The following is a 27,489-nucleotide window of genomic DNA, read 5'->3' on the forward strand; positions in this document are numbered from 1 at the left end:
AGCAACCGTACAGGTGCAAGCTGAAGAATCCAATGACAAGGGTAAACAACCTAAAGAGATTAAGAAGGATCAATGGCAACCAAAATCCACTTCTACAAAACAGGAATGCTCCTCAACAAAGAACTCTCAGAAATGGATAAAGAAGACAGAAAATAAAAGCACAGCTCAACCTTGGATAAAGACAGACTCAAAGTTGGTATGGAGACCTAAGAAGGTTGTGCCAGAGAGAACAAAGGTGTAAAACAAAGTCTTCAACACCAGACAACAGAGTGATTTCAGACAGTCAAATTTAGTGAAACACGTCTGGATTCCAAATAATTTGATGACAGCATAAAGCCATAGCAAGGAAATTTAGATTCCAAAGAGTTGTAAGCAGAAACTCCCTTCAGTACAATCAACAGAGATCTAAGTACTCAAGGACAGAGACATCACAACCTAAAGTCAAGCAAATTTGGGTAGCAAATAAATTGTGGCAAGCACATGCAAATCGGAAGCAGATTTGGATTATAAAAAATTATAACAATGTAAAGAAAAATCTAGATACCGATTCTACTACAAAAGTGCTACAAACAACCCAAATATTGCCTAAAAACCTGACAATCAAACAAAGAGCGACATCATTGAAACTATTGCTATTTCATCGCTCTACAATTGAATTGACCAAGCATGACCACAACAAATACAATGCTTCACCCTCATACACTTCATAGTCGTCCGGGAGGACTCAGACTAGGAGGGGGGGAGGTATACAGGTATACATGAACTACAAGCAATAAGGACAAAGAAAATGATATTACAAGGGCAGTGTCTTACATGATTTCAAATTTTTTATGTTTGATTGCGGATATTGATAATATCTATGCCGTTATATACTTTGTTTTGCAATAATAAGAGAAAAATGATGAATTTGAGTCTCTAAGTTTGTAAATACGACTAAATATGCGTGTTTTTGGAGCCAAAAAGTGAAAAAGTGGTATCCAAGCCGAGAAACCATAAATAAGTGTATATACATATACACAAGGTTACTAGCTAATTATTGTGTATTTTTAAAATTTTTTTGCTTCAATTTGCTATCTTTCTTTATTTTTTAGGATTTTCTTAATAAAAGTAAAAGAAAAATAAAAAAGCAAGTGAAATGAGATCAAAAAAAGAAAAGAATAGATGGTGATGATCCTAATGACAAGGGAAACCCATGGTAAAAATTGGATACAATTCGAGAAAAGTTGCAGAAAGCCCGAAATGACAGAATTTTGGCAAAGTGGACAGATTTCTCAGAAACAGATCAAACGGAGTCCAAATTGAGAAATTTCAAATCCTAAAGTGCATTTCACGATGATATAGGAGCACATGTCAAATTTGGTAACAAGTGAGCTGGGAAGTCCAAAGTTAAGTATTTTTTACTTCACTTACAAGCTCATTTGCACTATTACTCACTTGGAGAGAGCAAAGAGCACACAGGAGCATCCGACCTTCTACAGCCTTCTACGACTGCTACGAGAGCTCAAAGGACTCTAGATATGAGAGGTAGACTCGTTGCCATAAGCTTTTGATGCTTACCACTAACTTTTGTCGCGAAAACTAACCAAAACAAAGAAACAAGAGCAGCCGGGAAATGGGTAGAATGCTAGGTAGAGGCACAACCGCCTAACCAAACCATGCAAGAACCAATAGGTGGCTTACCCTAGTGTAGAAGACGAGTTCCTAACTCTCAAAGTATGAAAAAGAACAACTGAAAAAACCCTAGGTCAATAGAGCCTGCAAGCGGCAAACAGGAAAAAGTTGTCGAAACGACACAAAACTTCACAAGAAGCTTAATAACATCGAGGACAATGCAACCATGGAGTATCTCCAGGTTTGGACCACCAAAAGTGGGTCGAAACAACCGATTCGGCGACAGACACACAAAGCGTTATTTTGGCATAACGGCCAAAATGAACGACCAATTGCCAGGAAACTTCACAAGCAGCTTCAAATAGCCATCAATGACACATGTATACAAGAAAAACCCAAGAGAAATCCGTTTCACTTACCAATGGTGAAAAAGACGCTTTCGGGCAACCAAATGGCTAAAGGTGGAAAAGAAGGAACCAAAGTCGAGTCCAACCACATAGACGACTTCCCAACAACTCAAATGAGCTCGGGATGCAACTCTCGAGGACAAAGATCGAGGAAAATCAACTCCAACAGCAAAAGACAACTTCGGAGACTGAAATGCCTACAAAGGGGGCTTTTAAGGTTGAAAACTAGCTAGCATGGCTTAGTGCACTAGCACAAACCATGCTTTGCACAAAAAAAAACACTTTTTTATCAAGAATAGACATCCTATGCGTATGATGTCTCACAGCATGATTTTCACATCATCTTGAACACATGAATGCATAGCCTCTTTCTATATGCTAACAACATTAAATGTACAAAGTATCATGAGATTTGGAGTTGAAAAACCAATTGGAAACTAAAAAGACGCAAAGTAGGGCATAAAACCGACTTATGGCCCTAAATTTGCCAAAATAGCTCCAAACTCAATGAAACTTTGTAGGATTGTTGTTCAACACATGCACAAGCCTGGATTCTTTATTTAACACAGGTTTTCCTTTAGATGATGTGTACCAGTTGGAGATGCCTACTGCTAATCCTAATCATGGGTGTTATGTTTTTTGCAGAGGAGATGATGGGCCGAGAGGTATTGGAAACTGATATATGATTTTTAACTAGTTGTTTGGTGCAGCTGATCATACCTGATGCATGGTTTACCAACATTAGACTATGGTAAATGTACAGATGTATTTTGTTGGTGCTTGATTGATGGAATGTGCCTCATCTGAGATTAATGGACTTTATTCAGCTCTTTTTAAGGTTTGGTTTGGTCGTGTATCCGGGCTATTGAGGTTATTCTAACGGTTTATGAGTATCATTTTCTCATCTACACGGTATTTATGGGCTCTTCTTGAACCTGGCTTTGATTTAACGTTAGTAAGCATGTATTTTTTTGCCTAATTTTTGGTCTGTATGATATCTCTTGTAATCCAATTTATACAGGCTCTCTTTCGGCCTAATCTATGAGATCACTGAAATATGACCTACCTGGCTTCCGAGGTTATTGCTTGGTGAGGAATGATAACTACTAACTTGAAAACTAATTTTTGCAGATCAAGTGATGGTTTAAGTTATATTGGAACTTCAGTGGCTCATTAACTTGCTAAAATAATTTTTCTAAATGAATTTTAAGATAGCAGATTGGTTTATGGGATTAAGAGCTTTTCTAGGTGGTATTCTATGTCAAATTGGAAAAATTGGAGGCTTTATTTCGCCTTTGACTAAAGGAATGTTGCTTTATAACTTCGCATTAGGATACGGATTTTACAGATCAGATAATTGAGCTTAACGCTTTGAGGATTTGTTTTATAAACAAACAAGAGATTATAGTTTTTAGAGTTCGTGGTCTTTGAGAAGGCGATTACACATCAATTTTAGCAGCATGCTTTTCTTCTTTGTTAGTACCTGTTTTAGGGCGAAACTACTCCCCTGTTCATACTCACGAGCATGACACAGACAAAATACTTACCATCCGATGACACAACTAACCCGTAGGTGCACGTAGGCAATCTCGTTAGCTTGTCAGGCTGAGACCAATCTACACATACACACTTTTATGATGCATCAATAACTAACCCTGGTAGAATGCAACCCACTCTATCCCTTAACGCTCACAACACAGTTCACACGTCCAATGAACTCAGAATCGCATCGAACTTACTAGGAATCATCCTCTCACTAGGACATACTTACCTATAAGTCTAATCTCACCAGATTTAAACCCTAGCTATCTCAAATGCTGTCGCGATAGACCAACAGGTCATAATCCAAAAGTGGGTGAAACTTAAGTTTATCAGTATCTATGTGTAGCTAACCTCTTTCTCATTCCATGAAGCACTTGATTATTGAAAACAGACACCGTTTGTGCTACTTACAAGCAAAACAAGCTTGAGGAAGAATCGATCGCGATCAACTCGAAACGGCGAATGCGTGGCATGGGCGCGTAGCTCTCGGAGAGACTACCGCGATGGTGTGGTCGCGTCGTGAATCCGGTGAAGGAGAAGCGCGTAGCGAAGAGGATAAGACTCTCTCTCTCTCTCTCTCTCTCTCTCTCTCTCTCTCTCTCTCTCTCTCTCTCTCTCTCTCTCTCTCTCTCTCTCTCTCCGACTCGTACGACACGGGATTAATTCAAATGTTATTCAAAAAATGGTTCTAAGATGAATTCTATACTTTAGTCACCTTAGCTCAAAAATGTACATGGGGTTTGCTTGCTCATGATTACAAAGTGGGAATAAATCTGAGTCCTAACTAACTGACTAATATTTACATAATCCAGACGAATGGATCAAATTGATAAGACGTCTTTGACATAAAAAATGATATGCTTTACAAATGGGCTCATTACAACAGTTGGACCACTGGGGCTCCAACACTCCCCCCCTCCTAGATCATGTCTACCACGACATGATCGTCTTTGTCTTTATTGTCGTTGTCGCCTTTCTTGAGTGATTTGCTGTAGAAACGCATCATAGCGCATAGAGTCACTTGCCATTAATGGGCCAAAATTTTTTGACTTATACATGAAGAAGCCCGTGTAAAATGCTTCTTCAAATGTCTGGTGATGGTAGCTTGGCAGAAACATCAGCCGTTTGAAATAAGCATACAATACTGGTTCTGTCGGTGGCCCACTTAGATCGTATGAAAATTTTGAGATGCTTCTTTCAGTATTCATATACTCTGATGTCCAGCTTTCCGAGAAGGCTGTACGACAGGCCAAAAATGTGCGAGCTATTTTACATAGCATCTTGCAGGATAGGTCAGGAGAGCCTCTGAATTCTGCTATGGCGCCTTGCAGGGTTTTCACCATGTAAGAACCGGATATTCTCTCTCCCTCTGTTGGCCTTGGCATTACTGGATAATTCAGCCATGTCGGATTTCTGCTCTGTAGTGCTTTATGTTGGCTGTAGGTGTATGTTCGAGGAGTTGGGCAAAACGTTCTGTCATTCCTCAGCTCAGGTGGTGCGTTGACTAAGTGGATCAGGTTATGAGGATGATCCAATAGCCATTGACGCCTCCACTTTGGCTGGCTGTCCACTATTCTACTTTTCCGTTCCCTATCTTGTAATTCTCCTTCAAATACTGGCACTTGTTCTTCTTTTTCGAGTTGTCGTTGATGTGTTAGAGTCTCATACTTTAGCAGAGCATAAGGTAACATAGGCGCATTCCATTCTTGCCGTAGCTCTGCTGCTGTTTTTCTCGATCTGGAAAGCCCTTGTAGCAACTCCTTTTTGAGTTGCATAGCCTTGTACCATATCATTTCTGTTTGCTTTTCCATCTGCTCGGCTAGCCTCTGCTCTTCCATCTTCGTGATTGAATCTTCTTCTGTCTCTTGGTCTTTGGAGCTGGTTTGATCAGTCTGCGTATGTGCCTCTTGCTCGTTTGAATCTTCATCATAGTCATCTTGACCCCCATAAACTTCGGCGAGTCCAGCCAAATTCGTTGTTACTGGCTCCATGTGCACTCGTCCCTATCCTTGTTGCTGCCCTGCACTTTTTAGACTTGCGATTTGTGTGGTCATTGTTCTACTATTGATTTGTAGAGCTTGAAATTCCATGTCTTTTTTAGCGGCCGACTCCTCTAACTGTTTTATCTTGATGTGAAGGTTTTCATTTTCTTCCCTAAGTGATTTGGAAACAATGCTTTCCATTTCACTGTCAGGAGCTGGTCCTTGTTGTTGTTCACTTTGCAAATATGAAATTTGTCTTTGTAGTTCACCTTCTGCTCTAAACGCACTTTCAGCAATCATTAAACGATTTTTTCTTTCTAAATCCAGCTCCCTCTTTAGTGCGGCCACTTCTTCTTCTGGATGGACTACTGGTGTTGTTGGTAGCGACGTTTTTTGCTTTTTAGCGCAGTCAATTTCTCTTGCTTGGATATCTGTTACTGCTCTTAAATCTTTGACTTCACTTTTTAAGTCATCGATGACGACTTGCAAACTTGTGATGGCCTCCAGCGCATCTTGCTTTTCCTTTTCCAACTGTTGGATGTGTTCGTCTCTTTCACTGACATCTTCAAGGAACACGTTTATTGTATCTTCACATATGGCATTGAAGTCTTCCGATTCCTGTAAATTGTCCTTGAGAAGATTTACCTTGCCTTTGAGTCTCAATATTTCAGCATCTCTGATGCTGATCAGCTTTAGAGTATCTTCCCTTTGTTCTTGCAGTCTCAAAACTTCCTCATCAGTTTTTTGTAGCTTCAGTTTGTTGGCCCGGTTTTGATCAACTAACCATTGACTGTGCAGTCTTGTTCGGTTTAGTAATGTCGCCATTGACTGCAAATCTTCATCTATCGTAGCTTCCAGCTCAATTTCTTGAGAGGAGGAAGCTTTATCTTTAGACTGATCCACCTCCTTTTGCTTGCCTTTGTCACTTTGTGATATGGTTCCAGTGTTTTGGCGTTTATTTGTTCCTTCTTCTTCTTCTTCCTCTTCTTCCTGTTCACTGGGTGGTGTGTGAACTCTGTCATCTCGATGCGAGATTTCTGAATGCGAAGTAGATTTAGCAGGTGGGCTGGATTGCCTCTCACTTGTATCTGGCCTTGGAGATGGCGGCGGCGTGTCCTGATCTCATGAAGTCGGCCTCAGCTGCGGCCTCAGCTGATCTCTCAAAGTTTGGAGATCCTCTTCTTCTAGTAGCAGTTCTGGCTCATCCCTCGCATTTCTTTCTTGGATGTATTTCTCGAACCAGTCCAACTCAAAGGCTGGGCTGTTTCTATTCTTCGTTCTCAGTGTGAAAGTGCTACTAGCAGGTTTCCAAGTGGCGCCTACATCGCCTCGTAGAGATCTTTCTAGAGCAAACCCTTCTAGCATCCTTTCCATCTTGGCTATCTTCTACAACCTGGTGTTGTTTTCCATTTCCGCTTTTCGCTTCTTTAGTCGGGCATGTTCCTCTTCAGTTCTTTTTTCTTCTTCCATCTTTTCTTGTGTACTTCTTGTCACTCTTTTCAGCTTGCGTCCTCCTATGGTATTAATAGATGCCGGTACTTTCCTTTGTGATCCATCTTTGCTATTTTCCCTTAATACCAACCACTCGTTCTGATGAGGGGCAGGTGGCAATTGATCTGCCGCGCCTATGGCATGGTATATTACTCGGGTTAGGACTTATCCTCCTGCAATGTAATTGGGTCTGTCCTGCCTTAGCTTTTTCATTTCTTCAAACAAATATGACACGTGATCTATGTATAACTCACGGGTAATTCCCATAGCCCATGTCAATGTGGTTGAGAAGCTCCCATGCGGTGTAGTGTATCTTGACGGCCTTTTGCTATAGCTCAACAAACATTGACTATAGATCTGTGTCAGTTCTCTTACTTCTGGGTTTGCTATGAGTTCGAAAGAAGGTAGTTTGGACTTTTGTAAGTAAACTGTGAGTTTTTTAGTTATTTCTCTCATGTTTGCTCCTTGATCTGACAGTTTCAATGCCTCTTTGATGATGTCTTTGGTGATCTGGATCTCCATCACTTCATTATCCAGGCTTGCCACTCTACAAGTACCATCTTCTTGGATAGTCTCTATTAGATGCTGTACCCTCTTGAAATCTATCCCTACTGGTGGTAGTGACACAAAGTTCCACAAGCCGACTTTTTTGAGCCATGACCTTTGAGGTGATCCTTTCAAGTAATTCTCTGCCTCCTTGGGAATCATCACCGTATCCACTAAGTTTCTTTTGTCATCCACATATGAACCTTGATATATCTGAAAGGCCGCTATTTGTTGCACATCTGTAGGTATCCATGTGGCTGCTGGCTTTAAAGAATTGGATAGAAGTGCATAGGGTGTTGCACCTTCCGTTGCCAGGTTCTTGCCTTTTCTTTTTCCCGAAGAAGCCTCCATAGATCCTGTCATCACAATTATCAGTTAATGCACAAACATAGTACTACTCTCCTAAATTGATTACCACTTAATCATGTATCTAGATGAGCCTTCTTAATCCCAAGATTAGTTAAGATAAAATGTTAGCAGATAGACAAGTTCTTCCATTGTGCGACTTTGGCGGCTTCAAATTGATGTTGTTGGTGAAGGAGAACAAGTCCAAATGCCTTGAAACTTTGTGTGGTGTATGCTCTCATGGCATGTAAGGTCACTCCATAAGCCAAAGCTCAAAATTTGTCCATTTGCTACTTTTTCTTAGTCTATCGCGATAGATTGGCATTTTTTTAATCTGGGTCCTTTTTTTCAGTTGTGAATCCACCACTTGGTTTCCCATACCTTGCACATGATCTGACCCCATTTCTACCTCAAATGAATGTCAAGTGACCCCTTTTTGGATCAACTCCCAATTTTCCAGATTCCCTTCAAAGAGATGTTGGTCTATCTCCTTCATTTTGTGTTGTTTTGGGCTCAAACTTAGTGGGTGGTCATCTTGCATCATGTTGAAGACAGCTGCTAATTCAGATTTTTGATAAGATGGTCCAGTATCCCTATGCTTGGTCTATCGCAATAGACTGGGACTTAGTACCAATTTGTCATTTTCTGGCTTTGTGACCATCTGTCTGCCTTCTCCCAGTTGATGCAAGGTTTCTTGACCCCTCACATGTAAATTTTACCTGTCTGCCCATGAGATATCCTGTTCTGACTCTGAGTTGTCTTCATGTCTTTCCCAGCTTGCCATATGAGTCCATCTTGGCACCAAATTTGGTGTACTACCTTCATTTGCTCCCCCAAGTCTAGTTTGTAAAAATTTGAAAAGTCTTCTCCCCAATAATTGTTGTAGCAAGTCTATCACGATAGACTGAGCTTTTTGGCCAAAATAGATTTTTCTGGTACTTTGACTTGATATAGGTGGTTAGAATTCCTTGTTAGCACCTCTCATGAAGCCAAAGTCAAAGTTTCCCTTATCTAAGTGCAAGTTCAAGTCTATCGTGATAGACTGGGCACTTTGTCATTTTTAGCAGTTTTTGATGTTAGTTGACATTCATGGTGTTAATAAGCCCTCCTAGACACACTCATCAAGTTTAGCAGTATGTACTCCCTGTTTGCAGCACTTAGCTGTTTCTGAAGTCGAAGTAGACCACTTAGGTGATAGTCGCGGTTCCTTTTGGTCTTTGTATGATTCCGGTTGTCTTCTACTTCCTTTTGATCATCCATCCAAGCAGTCGGTTGTTGTTTTGGTGTTTGAAACACCAAGAACGACCATTTGGACGTCTTTCTGGCCTGTTGCCGGCATTTGTCCTAGTGGAAGAACTTTTTTCCTGAGTGGAGACATTCCATCTCGTAGTTGACCTCCTTCGGATGTTCCTTGTTGAATTTGGTGTAATTTTGTCACTTGGTCGGCCCGTTAGAGTATCGTGACGCTTTGTGCGGTTTTTGTCAGAGAGGGACTTTAGGCTCCGTTTTGACGAACTTTTTCATAATCTAACCCTTCAATCGGTTTGTCGAGGTCATTGGCTTGCGGTCTATAAATTTTGGCTCATTTCCGATCACCTTGGTTTTGTCGCCCATTTGCAGGTCCTGCTAAATTAGGGTTTCTTGAGCGGCTTCCTTCACGCTTACCGAGGTCATAGGCTCGATCCCTAAGTTATTAGCATTGTGCCTTTCACTTTTGGTCCCATTTGGTGGCCTCTAGGTCTCCCTAATAACCATCCTACCGTATGTGTGCACAGGTTGTGATTGTGATGCCGGCGAGCTTTTGCGACCAACTGAAGTAAACAACACTTAGAGTCAGTGTTGATGAGCATACCTCTCATATTTGATGTCGATCTGGTGATCGCGCACGATGGATGAGCTCCTAGAAGTCTCAACTGCTGTAGGGAGCTCTCTCTCTCTCACTATGGAAAATGACTCAAATGAGGGATTTCTAGCCTAGCCTCTCTTTATGTAATCGACACTCCGACACCAAATTTTCCCATCTTTTACCTGTGGTCATAACTTTTTGCGAGATGCGGTTTAGGCTCGCAAATTTCCTGATTTGGACTTCGGTTGCTCCAGTTTTACCAGTTTTGTAGATTTTCCCTGTTGGAGGTCCCTTCATGACGGTGGTCATTTTGCTCTGTCACCTTTGCAGTCCTTATTTTTTCTGTGCCTTCTTTACCTTGCTTTGATCAGGCATCTCTTCTTTTGTGTTTCCATCTGGATTACAGATTTTTTTAAAATAATTTTTGCTAGAAAATGGCTAAAATGAAGCAAATAAATCCCAAAATAACCCGAAAATAGCAGTTCTAACCTAGAAAAATACCAATGAAAAGCAAAACACTTTGTAGCTAACTTTTCTCTCGTCTATGTACAATCTCGCTCAAAATCGTCAACTTTGGCCTATTTTTTGTTGTTTTTAGACAGTTTTTGGCTAGATTTGACTCTCTTTATAGTCTATACACATCCCTAGGGGCTCATGAATGATGATTTGGTCCCCGATTCTGATTAATTACGAGGGCATATTCTTTTTCCCAAAATCACACAATAAAACGCAAAAAATGGTTGAAAAATTGCTCGCAAACATTTCCCTCTAATATATGACTTGATGAGTCCGCATTTGGAATGCTTCCCCCCCTCCTAGTCGGAGTCCTCCCGGACGACAGGGTATCGTCAAGGGTATGTGTTGTGCATGGGTTTGAATTTGTGCTAATGCAGGCCCTATAATATAGCCCTATATGCATGTACGGTCAATGCATGTAGAAAGAATATTTGTATAATTTTGGTTAACCTTGACAGTTGTAGATAGTTTCACAATTGTCATCTTTGTCCGCCCTTCTTGGGTTGTTGGCTCGTTTTGAATTGGCACTTTTGTCCTCCATACCAATATATTCCATTGCGTATTTGACAGATTGACTATGTTTCTTTGACGTTTTGCTGGCTTTCGGTGTTTTGTCTGTTCTTCAAACTCCTTTTTTATAGGGATTAGGCTGTCGCGCCTTATCCACACTTTGTATTGCCGCTTTTGATGTAATTGTGCCTCGGTCAGATCTGTACGCCGTACCCAAACTTGCCTGTTTCCTTGCATGATTGCTGATTTTTGATAAGACGTTGCTAGACTTGTAAATTTTGTTTGTTGTTAGCATCCTCTATCATTTGTTCCATGTTCGGAACTGTTGTTGTTTGGACATTCTTCTTAGTGGTGGTCTCGCTAGCTACGGATAATGAGCCACTGGATGCGACATCCGTATCCATTGTCACCTCTCCATAAACCGCACAGTTATCCACTAAGTACAATGCTTCTCTAGTCACTTGCTCAAAACTTGTACAAGCTTTCAGGTGCAAGTCTTTCTTGAGAGTGTCATTTCTCAACCCTTCTATAAAGAGGATAGAGTCTATCATCTTGCGGTCGTTCCCGTACTGGACGTCTCTCTATGTATTGTTTGAAGAAAGTGAAGCTTCCTTCACCTTTTCTTGCTCCTTTTGTTTGAAATCATATATTTGGGATATCGTGTTGTGTTTGATCCCTCTTTTCAAAAATTCATCGGCAAAATCTTGCAGCAAATGGTCAATGTCATGGAAACCTCCACCATTCAGTGGTTGAAACCATGTCAATGCTGTCCCTTCTAAAGTAAGACCAAATCCTTCGTACTGTGTGTGGAAATCTGTTATCTGCTCAGCTCTTAAGACTTGCTTAAAGAGTGAGACATGTGCATACGGATCTCCTTAGGCACTATACTTCTTCGGCATACACTTGGCCACTTGAGATGGTCTCATGCATCTATTGTTTGCCACCAATCTCATTGCTCCCATATCCCGACTAAAACTTTCTCTTGCATCATGGACTTCATGGGCTACTCTAGTTGGCTCCCTTGCCACGAATCTACTACTAGGAGGAAAATGTGATGGTGTTGTTGCAAATGTCGGACCTACTGCGGTATGTGTAGAGATAGGAACCGCACTACCTCGATTCGTAGCCATTGATTCTCTGGAATGTAATGTTTCCATGGGGCTTGGCATAGAATAATAAGGTCAACTAAAAGATTCAGTTACATGAGTCCTCTTTCCACCTGTCGCCATCGGGTTTGGCATGACAGTTGTAGGTACTGGTCTCAGTGGGCTTAGAGTGACATAATAATAGTGGAGTGGTCCACCAAAGTATGTATATCCTTCCAACTCCTTTTTATTGATTGCTGTGTATCGTTGTCCATACTTGTCGTATGCGACAATTTTCATTTCTGATCCCTCTGTATAGGTGAAGACATAAAGTCTTTTCCGCTCTGTCAACTCATCAACGTAGGGTTCCTCGCATCTATAATAGAGATCTTCCTCTCCGTTATTATACTTGTATCACCCCACGTAGACGTTGTCTGTGTTGACTCTCAAAGTTTTGTTTTCTCGCCTTAACCTAGCATTAGGGAAGCTCATGTGGGTGCTTTCTCCACAGGTTCCTCATCTACTTTGGCTTTCGTGCCGATTAATCCCCACTTGTCCACAATGTTAGGATTCAGGACTACCAAGTACATGATACCTTCGTCATCTAGGTACCTATCTCCGCTATAGCTCACAGGCACTAAGTCCTCGAACTCACTTGGTCTATCTTCTATCTTTACACAATAGCGGTCCATACCATCTCTGCTGATTGTCATATTGGTATTTTATGAACAATAGCTTCATTGTGGCTAAAGGGTTTGACGGTCCTGTTGCCATGTTTTCCCTTTCGTTTAAGTTCAAGTATCCTAAGTGTTCAGTGAAAATCTCGTAAGATCTCTCTGAAGAAGTATCGGAAATACTTCCTTCAAGGATCGGCTCTAACGGTCGCACTACACTTTGGTTTACACTCTCCTCGGTTGATATAACACTCGCTTGTTCTCTTTGTCTCTGTTGTTATTCTGGACATATCTACCGGATCTCAAATTCATCAATCCCCCTAGAGGAATCTAACTTTTCAGTCTCGGCAGTTTGTTTATCCCAATTCTCTGTGATCAAAAGTGATCCAAACTGAATGATACTTGGTCAAATGGTTTGTTTTGTCAATTGGAAGACTTTTGTTACCTCAAGTGAAATTTTTGTATCAGATTTGCTCAAAAAGACATTATACGCGTATGATGTCTTTTTTTCACAGATTTTGGATATTTTTTCTTTGCTCACTCCCACTAGCACCCTTATACTCTGCCCACTCACAAAATTCAATTTGAACTCTGTTTGTGCAAGTTATGGCTAGATTAGGCTTTTCATGGCAATTTCATGATTTTTGACTTACTTGGGGTCAAATGTGATCCAAATGACATGAAACTTGAAATACAAGCTCTAGACAACTAGTACAAAGGATCTGTGATAGAAAAATATCAAAATATGCCCAGAATTAGGAAAAAGACATTATACGCGTATGATGTCTTTTTGCCCAATTTCAGTCCAAAATTGATATTTGAGCTTTGCACAGTATTTTTAACAACCTTGTCAAGTCAAATTTGAAAAATCACTTCAGCAAGTGCCAAAAGACATTATACGCATATGATGTCTTTCTTCACAGATTTGCCCAATTTTCAATTTTAAGCTTCTCCAAGTGTTTATCTTTGAGTTTCAGTGTTTTTATCAAGTCTGAATACAAAAATGAGCTCTGAATCAATTTGCCCTATTCTTTGCATTTTTTGCACTCTTGACTTGGTATTTTGAGTTTCTAGGGTTGTTAAAGCCCTTGTTTTAAGTTGATCTTAGGGTATAACCCCCTTCTGAACACTCTGGTAATGTCAAAGTTTTTGTTTTGGTCTCTATTTAGCCCCTAAGACATCATACGCGTATGATGTCTAAAGTTGCAGAATTCCAGTTTTTCAACACAGAACTCTTCCAAGAGCTCTCCTAAGTTCTCAACAACACTCAGTCTCACAAAAAATTTCTCTGAACTTTGTTTATGCAAGTTTCACTACCAAATCAATGGTTTAGTGATCTAACATGCTAACAAACACATCAAGCAAATAAATCACTGATTAATAGCTCTAGATCAGGATTAAATCAAGTCCTACCTAAGCTACTTCTAATCATAAAATGGGGTATTGTGAGTAGAAATAGATTCACTGCCACACACGGACTAGTAAATGCCTCAATCTCAACAACCACTCAACACCAGCAAAAATCAATCTAAGCTAAACTAAAAAAAACTGTCAAACACAAAAGACCCAGGAATACCACATGTTTCCTAGTACCTCTCAAAGATCCTCGAAGTCCACCACTCCTAGACCTTTCTAACTAAAATATACAGAGTAACAAAACAAATCACCTCGTAAGATTAGTCTAAGGTCACCTACTTAGGGCTCTCGTCCCCGATAGCAGTGCCAAATGTTGTGGCGGTTACGCCGCTAGCGGTGGCTATGATAGCAAGAACTCAACCAATAAACAAGATTTTTAGACGAGGACGGAGCTTGACCTGCAGGCGCATGGAAACAAATAGATGAGTGTCAAATCACCTACTCGACCTTCTAACGACAATCACTACCAAGGAAATCAAATCTAAGTTCTCAAATACGCAAGTGACTAAAATCCGTACTACGAACAAATGCTATCCGAAACATGATCTAGAGTCATCGAATCGGCCTCAAACTCAAAGGGGGGTCTCTACACTAGGTAAGGACAATACCCTATGAATCTACAATACAATCTCAACCTGTAACCACTCCGTGCGGTAAACGTGTATGAAGAGGGGCCAAAAAATATAGGTGATCGGATCTCGACTCCAATGGTACTAATGTGTAGCTCTACTCGTTGCGGTTCTATAGATATATGGAACGCTCAATTCCGACTCACAGGTAGGGAGAAAACTCACATAGAAGCTCATGGGAGCTCACCTCTCGTAGAAGCCGAATGCGCGCACGCTTGGTATCGGTGTGTAGCTCTCGCCGTTGCTAACACAATGGCGGTGTCGCTTCTCCAATGGCGGCTCCGTAGCTCACGTAGCAAGAGGATAGACTCTCTCTCTCACTCTCTCTCAGACACAGTCACGGCGCTCAAAAACTCACCTTGATTAATGATTCAAAATTGTGTTCTTAGGTTTACAAAAATTGGCTCTTATACCTCAGCCTTGGAGGTGTGAAAACATCTCTAATCTAATTACACAAGTAAATGAAACTACTTGGGGAATACAAGCTAGAAACTCGATTGAGTCCCGCTAATTACAATGAATCGGCTCCGTGAAAAAAAAGAAATGTTGGAAAGACTTTATTACAATAAGTGTTTACAAAAACATGAGTGTGAGCAAAAATGTATAGGTGTGGTCCTCCGCTCAACAGTGAGCTTCATAGAGCAGAGAGGAGACAAGTAGAGCTGATCGTTTGAGCAGGATTGTTGACCAGGATTGAGCTGCGAGGCCTCCGAGCATGCAAATAAACATGGATTTCTTGGGAAATCAAGTGAGGAAGTTGGGTTCTAGGAGGTTGGAGGCATGCATTGCATGGAAAAATACATTTAGGAGATCATTTGCAATTGCAATGAAGAAGCCATGATCACCTGCACAAGATGTCTCGCCTCAATTACCTGGCAGAGACCATGCCGCATCTTGCCACCCACGTCAGCTACCTCAAAAACTTCATCATTATGTGCCTTGTACTTGAATCTTAGCTAAAAGAAGCCTACCCCTTTTATTTTCATGTGGTAGTAGTAGATGGAGAACATATAAACATACATTGTAGTTGATGCAGTGCCTAAATAGAATGATGTCCACTGCCAGTGGTAATTTTCAACATTAAGCAAGAAGTACATTCCTACTATTGTGATGCATATGGTCACAATGATGAGGATAAGGACAAGAAGAAGCATGAATCCATATACTTAGTAGAACCTAAAAATGTTAGATGGTATTTCATGAATTAAATGCTTTACAGAGATGACATTAAGGAGAAACAAAATGCAAACCTTGTAGTTCCAGAAGGATGAAAATATGAAGTATGTTTTGATAGATATGCTTCCATAAGGGAGTAAGCCTCCCATGATTGAAATCATAGAGGGTATCAAATACCACTTCTCACAAATTGATATCGACATCGTCTAAACTCGGCAGAGATTATTTGGTGCACCACTCCAATTTCTACCGATGACAGTACCAAGCAGGGACAGAGGAAAAAATATAAATCTCATATGATAAATACCACTACTTGTCGCTCAACAAACAAGCACTCAACCATGTCATTGATGGTCTCTATAAATTACCTTATAAAGCAAGGCAAAGCAACCGGAGGGGATTGCTGTCAAAGAACCATAGGAAATGGCAACAAAATTGAGAATAAAACCAATGCCAAAACACATGAATGGAAAAAGCGAGGCTGTGATAAGCATTGATTTGATCCAGTGTTTGCCTGCAAGACACAAAAACCTACTTTTTGGTATCTCAAATGGTATGGCTTCTTCCCACATTAGTCAAATTTTGAACATCTACAAAAGATATATGTGCTGATAGTATCTGTGTTGGAAGCAATTCAGTTGTATGTTTTAAATGCATTATAAATTTATTATCTATCTGCAATATCTTCAATGAGACAAAGAGAGAGTACGCATAGAGAGAGGTGGTGGTTGGTTATGATTGATTGCTTTGAGTTACAGAGGAGTGATTTAAATAGAATGCAAGAAGGTGTGATCTAAAGGGGGTTCTCACATCTTTTGGTATCACGAGGCATGAGGCTAGATTAATTTATTTATTCTAGCAGTGGGGACAAAGTAGGTAGTGCCAACTTTCATTTGATCATGCTTGTGACGGTCGCATTGATAATTTAGCGATGAAGGCCACCTTCTGCACCAAGTCAAGTGACATGGTGAACAATGTGGGGAGTGGTTCAACCATCCACCAAAAAAGTGGTTTCTTGCAAGTGTGTGGCTCTTTAGCCAACCCTATGGGAATAGCAATTTGTAGCAAATATCCACTCATAGTCCTTTCAGCAAGCCTATCAGAAGGTGCTCTTGCGTGTCTCAATTGAGTAGAGGTGCCATTTAAGGATGAACAAGCAACACGAGGTTTTTTCCAATTAAGTTTATGTCCACATCATTTGTCTGCCATATCTAGTCAGCGGTGGATACAATTGGCACTGGTGTGTGTGGGAATACGCCTACTTTGCTAGACGACCCTTTACTTCTCAGTAGACCTTCTCATGGGTGGGTCTTTTCATATGCCTATGGGAAGGTGCTCTAAGGTCGATGAGCTGGGAAAATGTAAGCTAAGTTAGATGAAGAGACTTGATGAGAGATGGAGTGATGGGTAGACACAATGCAATATGGGAGAGAAGCATTCGCAGATGGGGGAGCATTGCTTTTGAGATTCCACCACAATGTGGTAATTCAAGCATGTATAGTATGAAACAAAAATTTGATGGGATTAGCTCTTCTATAAGCACTCCCTTGGGAGAAGAAGATTTTTTTAGTTTTCTTGTAATTGTTACTCCACGAGTCTAGCAAGCATCAAGTGCAATAAATCCTAGAAACTTCTCACAAAAATGAAAAGGGTATTACCTCTCAGTCTTGATCCAATATTAAAACTCAAGTGTAAGAGTTGATAGGGTGGACTTGTTTAACACTATGCATCCTAGAGGAAACATGCAAGATCTGTGGATACATTTTGAGCATGTGCTTTGTGGAAGGATGGCTAGCTATGTCAGCCCATGTTTATGATCCTTACATTTAAGAGCTTTTAACTTTGGCTATATGTGAGTTTACAGTGGGTGGAGAATAGACATGCCAAGATCGAGTTTTTGAATATGCTTAACAAGATAGTCATAGATTTGGTAGGTACCCGAGTGGCTCATAGACTTCCAGGAAGTTTTGTAGTTTTAAGCTTTTTTTGTGTTTTTGATGCATTTAGAATTAACTAATTTATATGTACTTGTGTGGCATGGGATTTTGTTAGGAACTCTACATGTAATGAGGTTTAGGGTTTTAAAGCCTCTTCTACTTTGTGATAATTTTAGATGTACGGCCCTTCATGTTGAGGTGCTAGTTGAATCCAATAGGCCATGATTATTTTCTTCAATATATCAATTCGTCAAAGGGTGCTGCTCATATTTGCTTGGAAATTGGCTTCGCTTGGTTTTCTTTGCTCGTTGATTGGAAAGCCTCCAATATACAAGTAGCTCAAAGTTTTATTGTTTCATAGTAGTTCATATAACTGGCTATTGTTGTTGAGCTCTAGGATTGCTAATTATGGTCAAATGAGTGGCTCTTTCATCGTCTCATTCATTAAAGTTGGTTCTCCAATGACTGCATAAGATCTTGCTCCTATTTATCTTCCTCTACTATGTTCTCCAGTTCTACCTCCTCTTAGATTGTCCCCTTGATTTATCCGAGGTTGAGGAATGGTTCCAGTGGTAAATTCACGGTTTTGCTCTTTTGGACAATTATTTCTATAGTGCCCCATTTGATTGCATCCATAGCACCAAACATTTAGGAAGTTCTGCTCTAATTTTGCTACTACAGCTACTCCACGTTGTTGATCCTTGGTTGAAAGTTCCTCTACCTCTTCCTAAAGTTTTTAAACCTATTATAATTCCTTGTAGGGTGATTTCTTTTACTGCAAGGGGCTTGGCTCTAAGAAGGGCATCTTGAATCGAGGTAGGCCTCATAGCTTCAAGGCATTAACTCAAAGGTTTTTTGAGACCTTGATAGAAACGGGCACTCTACTGCTCCAATGTCATCTAGGGAGCACAACATCGTAAGGACACAAATTTGGTGTAGTCATACTCTAGTAGAGCCCTAATTGGCATAAGCCAAAGAATTTGTTCATCTTAATAGACTGATGTGCAAGAGGGAGATGACATTCTTTAATTGCCTGCTTCATCTTCTCCCAAGATGGGTTACCGGTGGGATTGTCTCTACAATGTTGTTTCCACTAGAGTTTAGCATCTCCATTGAGACGGAACATACCTAGCATTGCTTGATTCTCCTAGCAGTCCTTGCTTCCAGAAAGTAGTCATCCATGGCGTCCAACCATGCATCAACATCACTCTTGAGGTTGGGTCCTTCTCCCTTGATGATGGAGAGTTTGACTTGGTTTAGTAATAGTTTCTTTTCTGCTATTTGTGCGAGTATTAGCCTGGGATTAAATAGTGAAATTTATTACTAAATGAGGATCTATCTTGTTTAAGCTTTCAAATTCATATCATACTCAAAATTTTCACACACTAAATGAAGAAAATTTCCAAACCACAAACCACAAACAAAAGAGCTTATAGCATCCCATGAAAACCATAGTATGTATAAGAGTTGATATAATGCATGAAGGTCCTACTATGTACAAGAGTGACAAAAACCCTATATTAGATTCATGTGTACTATGGGTGGGTCGGATATAGGATCACAAAATACACCATATTTTGCCCCTCTAAAACTGGGATCTACATCCATGGGCCTAATTTTAATTGGGTAGACTATGGTAGTAGACACCTGATCAAATACCCACTAATTTTGAGACACCAATATACCATCTGCTGCCACAGTTTCATTTAGATCCCATATTCCAATGAAAATGTGAACTTGAATCACTCGAAGATTTTTGACCCATTTGAGTCTCTTCAGATTTAGTGCAAAACCTTCCAATTCTCTCACATCTATGAGGTGAAATCCACCAAACCCTCCCCAACTAATCCCCCAAGTGGGTGGGGAAACATGTAGTCCAATAACTTCATCGCACTTTTTTGAAGTATGCACCTTTGGGATGTGCATGCTCCCATAAACATGACATTGAAGACAATGAACTTGCGGTAGGCTTCATGGAATTCTTCCTGCAAAGATGGGGACAATTCTCTCTTTTTCTTTCTCTCTCTCATTTTAATAAGATACCTCTTTAATTGAACTTATCAAAAACCACTTATTTCAACCTAACACCTTAAAATTTTTCTAGGTTCAGGATCTCAATTAACACATGCTCTAATACCAAGTGAGAGATCCCCAACCCACTGACACCGAGGTCAAGAAGGGGACCTTGATAGGTCTCTAGATCTAATAAAAAGAGTCTCTAAGAAAGATAAATCCAGGGAATAGACCTTTACGATTGATAGTGGCTTGGGACTATATCCCTAGAAAGAATATCTAGTCATGTCCCGCAAGCAAAAAAACGGGACAAAAACTTAAAAGTTCAAAAACTTTTTCAACCCTAACAATTTTGCAAATGGGCTAAGGTATTCTCAATCAACACTTTTCCCTCTACGTAAGTGAGGGCAGAGCCATTGGTGGACTCCTCTTCCAAATGAAGAAGTCTCCTAACGTTTAATGTGCGGAAATGGATAGTTACCTGACTAATCAGGTCCACCCATCCATGATCAACGACCTTAGGCGATCCCCACTTACCACCCCGCACTCGCACATGCTTCTTTGCTATGTAATTACTACCACCTTCTTTCAACATTTAAAATACTAGTTCATTTTAACTTTCTAGCACAATGATTCATTAAAACAAGTATTGAAATCAGTATCGAAAAACATTCTTTAGCAAACAAGCATCCGTAAACTTAAGACAAGGTACGGTCAACCAGAAATATTTACCATAATAACCATAACCAATACTCTTCTTATCTCAAGACCACCTAAGGGTGAAAAAAACAGCACCCATTGCTTATTCATAATCTGGGGTGAATATATCACCAAAAGTCTGGGGTGCCCATACACCAAACCAATTGCCCATACAACCGGGCGGCTCCCCTAGGATAAGAAAACGGTATCCTAACTTATGTAGAAACATCAAGACATGATGGAATAGAGACTCATCATTCACAATAGTAATTGACTTATCGTTCAAAATATTAACTGGCCTTAAAGTCATAATTATTCATTCAAATATACCAAGGAGTCGGAGATGTCTTGCGACAAGTTGTCTTAAGAATGATCAATCATATCTTTCCTAGTTCAATCAGCCTTAACCCAAACAATTCTTTCCTAATTTACAAACAAGTGTACTTTGGTTTCTTGGAAGATACCCTTCCAATTTTTGACCAGTTTTGTCTTTTCCTCATCCTCACCCACTCTTTAACATATGCAATGTTATTACTTAAAGAATTTAAATGACTTAAAACCTATTTTATAATGAAAATCCACCTGGGACTGGTCGGGTATCTACTGGAGCTCTAGGGCCCAAATGCTCTCGTCTATTGGCCTACTACTGGGTCTGGCCTCGTGATCATGGGAGCCCTTTTCCCTTTTCGTAATACTATCATTTTCCTCAATCTGCTGGTTTTCTCAGGTCCTCTTGGGAGCCATGACTTCTTATCCTTCATTAATCAACTAGAGTTTTTCTCTCTAGTGATCTTTGGGTAGAGTCTCTCTATGCTAGAGATATTTGGCGAGGCCTCTGAGTCCCAATGAATTTGTGAAGCCTATGGGGTCTATTTATAGGTTTTTGGAAACCAAGGCCTGCATTTAGCAGTTCCTTGCACTCCAAGGTAGCCACTTAGCTCCCCTAGTGTCCCCTGGTGCTATTTTAGACTCTGGCAGGTGAATGATGGCCCTCCCCAACATCTGGCTACTTCGAAATTCAATTCTCCTATTTTTCAAGCTTATTTTTTGTTTAAAGAATAAATATTTGGGAGGTTATAAAAAGTTTTTTGCTTCAATGATTACTTAAACCTTTCAATTATTTTAGTAAATTAAAGTAGCTATGAAATCTTTCGGAGGCCATAGCCAGGTCGGTTTTCACCTGAATTCAATTTTGAAAATTCCTAGTTATAGTATTGTCATGCTTAAGTTTCCAAAAATACCAATTTTGGTTACTTCTGAGATACTGGTTTACCAATTTGTTGGTTTGGTGCTCTCAATTTAAGCTTTATTTATTCTCCAGCTTCCAAAAAGATAGAAACCTTACAATGCACCTATGTGGGGGCAGTAGAAGATGGAGAGGGGGAATGGGGAACACATCCAGTACACACAAAAAATGAATCTCTATAGTCCATGGTTTCCACAACACCCCTATCCTCTCAAAAAAACATTCAGAATTATCAATTTACACTAGCAAACGACTGTTTGCACACAGACTAGCACACACATGCTTAGCAACACCACCATTCAAAACAATTCAACAAAATGGCTCGTTTCATTGCTCCCAACAGACATTACGTCTCAATTTCACTCTCTTTGCATGACAACAGCCTACGGGAACACACATATGTCAGCACCAATGCACACACAAAGAGCAAGAGAAAAGAGAGGGGGGAAAGGGGGGGAAACGACACTAGAAGAGAGGGAATGGCTTGATATTGCTTAGCAGAGTGCTTCTGCAACCATCACAACGTCAAAATGGTGAGCTTCAACAAAAACAGCCCATTGAGCTCCACCCCTGGCTCTCATAGACCTCAACTGTGCCAAAAACAAAACCCCAAAATTGGTCAAGGAAAAAATAATTATGAGCTTCGGTCTATTTTTAGCAACTCGTCAAGCACCAGACACAAGTCCACTTTCATGCATGGAAACTGCCTCTTGACAGGCTGTTTCAACCTCTCTCTCTCTCTCTCTCTCTCTCTCTCTCTCTCTCTCTCTCTCTCTCTCTCTCTCTCTCTCTCTCTATTTACACATGTTACTATGGAAAGTTACTTTTACACATGTGTAATAGCACGGGTATGCTCATTGCCAATGGTGTATCTTTGTGGAGTGGAACCAATGGATTTACATGTAGAAGACATAATGGGGATAGTGTGATTGACTATATGCTACTCTCTGAAGCCATCATGTATCGCATAAAGAGTTTTATGTTTGGTCAATGGACCCCGGAATCCGACCATCGCACCTTATGTATTGACCTTTCATGTGGAGAAGCAACTAAGCATGATAATCTCAGCCAAAGGAAAGAGAAGTTATCACTATGTATGGATTTCAAACGGGCACCAATGTACATTGAAATGGTTGAGCAAAAATTATGGATGACAAAGCTTCAATGTGATGCACCATTGGAAACTAAATGGGAAGCTTTCAAAAAAGCTATTTGTTCTTGTGCGGAAGAATGCTTTGCCATAAAGCATCTCCATGGTATCAACAAAGATAGATCACGCAAAAGGTGGTTTGATAAAGAATGTCAAGATGCTCGAAAGTCCTTGATAAAGCTTGATGCAACTATGGACAAAGACAACTATCAAAGTCATTTGCATACATACAAGGCATTGATTCAAAAGAAGAGAAGAAGATGGGAAGTAAAGCAACAAGAATTTCAAGTCCAAGAAAAGGCACATGCATGTGGAAGATTTTGGAGAAACTTGAGAGGCAAGCGGATTGAGAATTTTGGTAACTTGAGTCTAGTGGATATGTACACACATTGTAGGCAATTATATGAGCAAGAAAATACTGAAAAAATGCCATTTTATGGTTCACTCCCATGTATGCCGTCTTTTTTTACTATTGAGGATGTATGTGGTGGGCTTGAAAAGTTGGCCACTCGCAAAGCGGGAGATCTTCAAGGTATCAAGCCGGAGATGATCAAATGGACGGGAGATTTTACCCATGAGTGGATGTGTGATATGTTCAACCTTGCACTTCAACATGGTATGCCTTATGATTGGAGTACTAATTGGGTTAAGCCTTTGCATAAAGGAGGGGATGTAAAGAATGTAAGCAACTACCGGACTATAATGATTGGGTCTCTTATGGCAAAGTTATTTGGGTGCATAATGGAAATGAAATTGAGTGATTGGGCTGAAGAGAATGACAAGCGTGCAAAGGGACAAGCGGGTTTTCGTCGATGCCATAGCACCATTGATCATCTTGTCACTCTTCGTGTTCTCATGGAGGAAAGTCGGTTGAAAGGCAAGCGATTGTATTGTTGTTTTGTGGACTTTAAGAAAGCCTTTGATATAATTCCACGTAACAATTTGTGGAGAAGGATGGAAGAACTCCAAGTGCCAAGTGAGTTTATGCTTGCGGTTTCTCGAATCTATGAGAAGGTGATTTGTCAATTGCGCATGGAAAGAGAAATTTCAGAAATTTTTGTAAGCACTATTGGGGTTAAACAAGGATGCCCATTGTCACCAACTCTCTTTGGTCTATGCATCGATCAATTGGAACAAATGGTACTTGACTTTATGCAAGAAGAAGGCATTGAAGAGGTCACTATTTGCAATGCGGTAATCATGCTTTTGTTGTATGCGGATGATGTAGTGCTTCTAGCACACACTTTAGAAGATGCACAAAAGCTTATGGTTGTCCTTGAGAACTTTTGCTTGCATAGTGGGCTGATTGTAAATGAATCCAAAACAAAGGTTATGCTTGTGAAAACCAACCATAAGGAGAAGCCATGCATTGTGTACAACAACGAGACACTTGAAGTTGTTGAGAGCTTTAAGTACCTTGGCCTTGAGGTTCCATCCAATCACAAGTGGCATGAATGTGCTATGCGTCGTTTGGAAGCGGGAAAGAGAGCATATTATGCATTTGAGAACATGTGTAATGCGGGAAACATCAAGTGTTGGGTTCTCAAGAAGTATCTTTTTGATGCATTGGTGACACCGGTTCTTCTTTATGGAGTTGAAGTGTGGGGCGGGAGCATCTCAAAGTCTACTTGGAAAGAGTTTGAGAATGTCCAAAAGCGTTTTCTTACAAACTTTCTCCAAGTTAAGACACAAACACCATATATGCTCCTACTTCTTGAGTCGGGATCTCTTCCAATTGAGGTTATGGGCATGGAAAGGGTTGTGGAGTACATGATAAAGATGCGTCAAAACCCCTCACATCGACTTCCTACAATTGCATGGGAAGCAAGAAAAAAAGTTCAAAAGACGTATAAAAGCAAGATCTTGAGCACGGGATGGATGCAAGACATAAAGAAGTGGTTTGGGAGATGGAATGCATTACACTTGCTACATGATGCTTCAATTGACTCTCAAGTGAATGAAGCTTTTCTACAACGCCAATGTATTACGGCTTGGGAGAAATCTGGTGGGTCACGCTTCATACATTACACCACCTATATTGCCCCCAACTACAAAACCATGTTCTTCGCTGAGAGAGGAAACCGTACTCACACTTACATGCTTGAGCCTATTCCCTTGTCCGCAATACGCACTATCGCAGCAATTTGTCTTAGCTCCCATTTCCTTCGATGCGAGATAGGGCGTTGGGGCAATGGAGAAGAGTCAAATCGATTGTGCACATTATGCTCACTGCAAGTTCGAGAGTCTGAGTACCACACACTACTAGAGTGCTCAACTTTTGATCACATCCGAACTTGCTTCTCTCACATTTTCAGCCATAACATAGACCTACACACTTTCCTCTCCCAGCCAAAGTGTGGGCTCTCCATTGCGACTCTCATCACTACAATTTTGGAGCATCGAGAGTCACTCATCAGCCATACACATACTACATCACATGTAACTTTGGTCCCATAGGTCATATTTGACCTCCGAGGACGATAATAAAATCTATCTCTCTCTCTCTCTCTCTCTCTCTCTCTCTCTCTCTCTCTCTCTCTCTCTCTCTCTCTCTCTCTCTCTCTCTCTCTCTCTCTCTCTCTCTCTCTCTCTCTCTCTCGCATTCACATGAGCCGCAAGATGGGCCTCCTTCCCCTAGCACTAGCGTTAGCGCTAGTGGGGGCCTTTGTCTCCAAAATTTTAGGGCCGCAATGGGCCACTGGAACCAACACCATTCGCTTGCAATTTCATCACTTTGTTGAACCGCCTAAGGGCATTGGCCATTACCATCGTTAGTGTTACAAGCGCCCGAGCAGGCAAAACCATGCCAAGCTCCACTGTAGCAGTGCCGCAACGTGCACATCTGCCCACACCATAGCCAGGCTCGTAGGGAGATCCTCCCCTCACCTTGTGATGCTATACATGTCAAAGGTGCAGCGGAAAGAAGGTAAATCGGATGAGGAACTTTTCTACAACTTCGATCAAGACACCTCTCTGTGACGGGCAGCCAATAGATCTCAAATCTATCGCAATGAACCTCCTCGCTGTGTAGGCACAAGTGCGTACCGCCCATCGAACGGGCTTTGGATCTTGCCGAGGATGCACGACCACTACGGAGTGGTGGTAACATGCCAGAAAGGGAAGCGGTAGGGATAGAGAGAGAGATCGTTGGCTGATGTCGCCTCCTACAAAAAACACTAGAAAGAGAAGGTGCAAAATGCTAGAGAGAGTGCTTTCCACAAAGTGAAAACGCTAGAGAGAGAAAATGCTAGCTGAGAGAGAGAGAGAGATAGAGCCCAAACGCTACAGCTAGCAAACCCCACGATTTTGGAAATTGGCTAAAATGGCTAATAAATATGTAAACTCACTAAAAGTGACCTGGAAGACATATTTAGTGGCCTAAGTGCAGATGACTCAAAACTCTGGCCCTGGAAAACCCTAGGAATAGTGGTCTTGCCTCATGCAAGCCTATCAAGTGAGTAATACCATGAGGTGCACCGCCAAGAATAGGTACGTCTACCTCAGGTACGGCTCCTGGGAGATACCAGACTACCATCGGTCAGGAAGATGAACTCTAACACCCCCTCTCAGCTCTTGGACGTGGAAGGAGTCCAAGGGAGCTGGCTTGGGAGGATAGTGTAGCCTATGGAAGAGGTTTGGTGAAGATATCAACAGGGTTATCCAAAGTCAAGATGTACTCTAGTCGGATAGAGCCATCCTGTGTCTTCTCACAAACAAAATGGTATTGAATCTCTATATGTGTGGTCCGTGCGTGAAACACCAGATTCCTCGCAATAGAAATACAACTCTGGTCGTTTGAGTACATAATGGTCGTTTGTTGCGAAAAGCCCATCTTCCAAAGTAGCCTCCAAATCCAAACTGACTCACATGTAGCACTACAAAAACGACACGGTACTCTGCCTCTGTGGAAGACAAAGCAACTATTGGTTGTTTCTTGCTGCTCCATGAAATTGTTCCTGAGGCAAAAGAAAAAGTAAAACCTGTGGTCGAGCGTTGTTCGTCTAGATCACCTCCCCAATCTGAATCACTCCATCCTCGTAGAATGACCTGGGGATCTGAACCTCCAGCTGCATAGTGAATGCTAAATGACTAGGTCGCCGTCAAATACCACAGGACCCTGATGGCATGCTGCATGTGTGACTTGGTAGGTTTTTGCATAAAAGAACTGAGTAGAACCACCGGGAAACTGACATGAAATCAAGTGTTGAGTACCCAAATGAGAGAACCAACCAGTTTCCGATACTCTATTGCTAGAAGAGATCAAACTGTGACAACTTTTGATTGGGATCCATTGGAGTAGAGATGAATTTGCACTCAATCATACCAAATGCTTCCAATAATTCCTGGAAATATCGCTCCTGAGAGAGGAAGATGCCCCCCTCCATCTGTCTAACTTCTAATCCAAGAAAATGATGATGCAAGCCAAGGTCTATCATCTCAAACTCCTCTAACAAGGTTTCCATAATACTGCGGATGTGCTCAACATGTCTACCTATAATCACAAGATCATTGATGTAGAGGATAACAAGTGTCACTAACCCTCCTCACGAAAAATGTACAAATCAGGATTAGCAGAAGATCTCTGGAAGGAGTGTCATAGAAAAAAGGAATCATCTTCTGGTACCATGCTCTAGGCAATTTTTTGAGGCCATAGAGAGCCTTAAGCAA

General features: G+C 40.9%; 1 pseudogene; it reads right to left on the reverse strand.

Moving 5' to 3' along the window:
* Positions 1 to 15,556: 15,556 nt before the first annotated feature.
* Positions 15,557 to 27,284, reverse strand: LOC147455089 (transmembrane 9 superfamily member 1-like; annotated as a pseudogene).
* Between the last annotated feature and the right edge of the window lie 205 nt (positions 27,285 to 27,489).

Source organism: Adiantum capillus-veneris, chromosome 6 (assembly GCF_014529385.1).
Source record: "Adiantum capillus-veneris isolate H3 chromosome 6, ASM1452938v2, whole genome shotgun sequence".
NCBI classification, from domain to species: Eukaryota; Viridiplantae; Streptophyta; class Polypodiopsida; order Polypodiales; family Pteridaceae; genus Adiantum; species Adiantum capillus-veneris.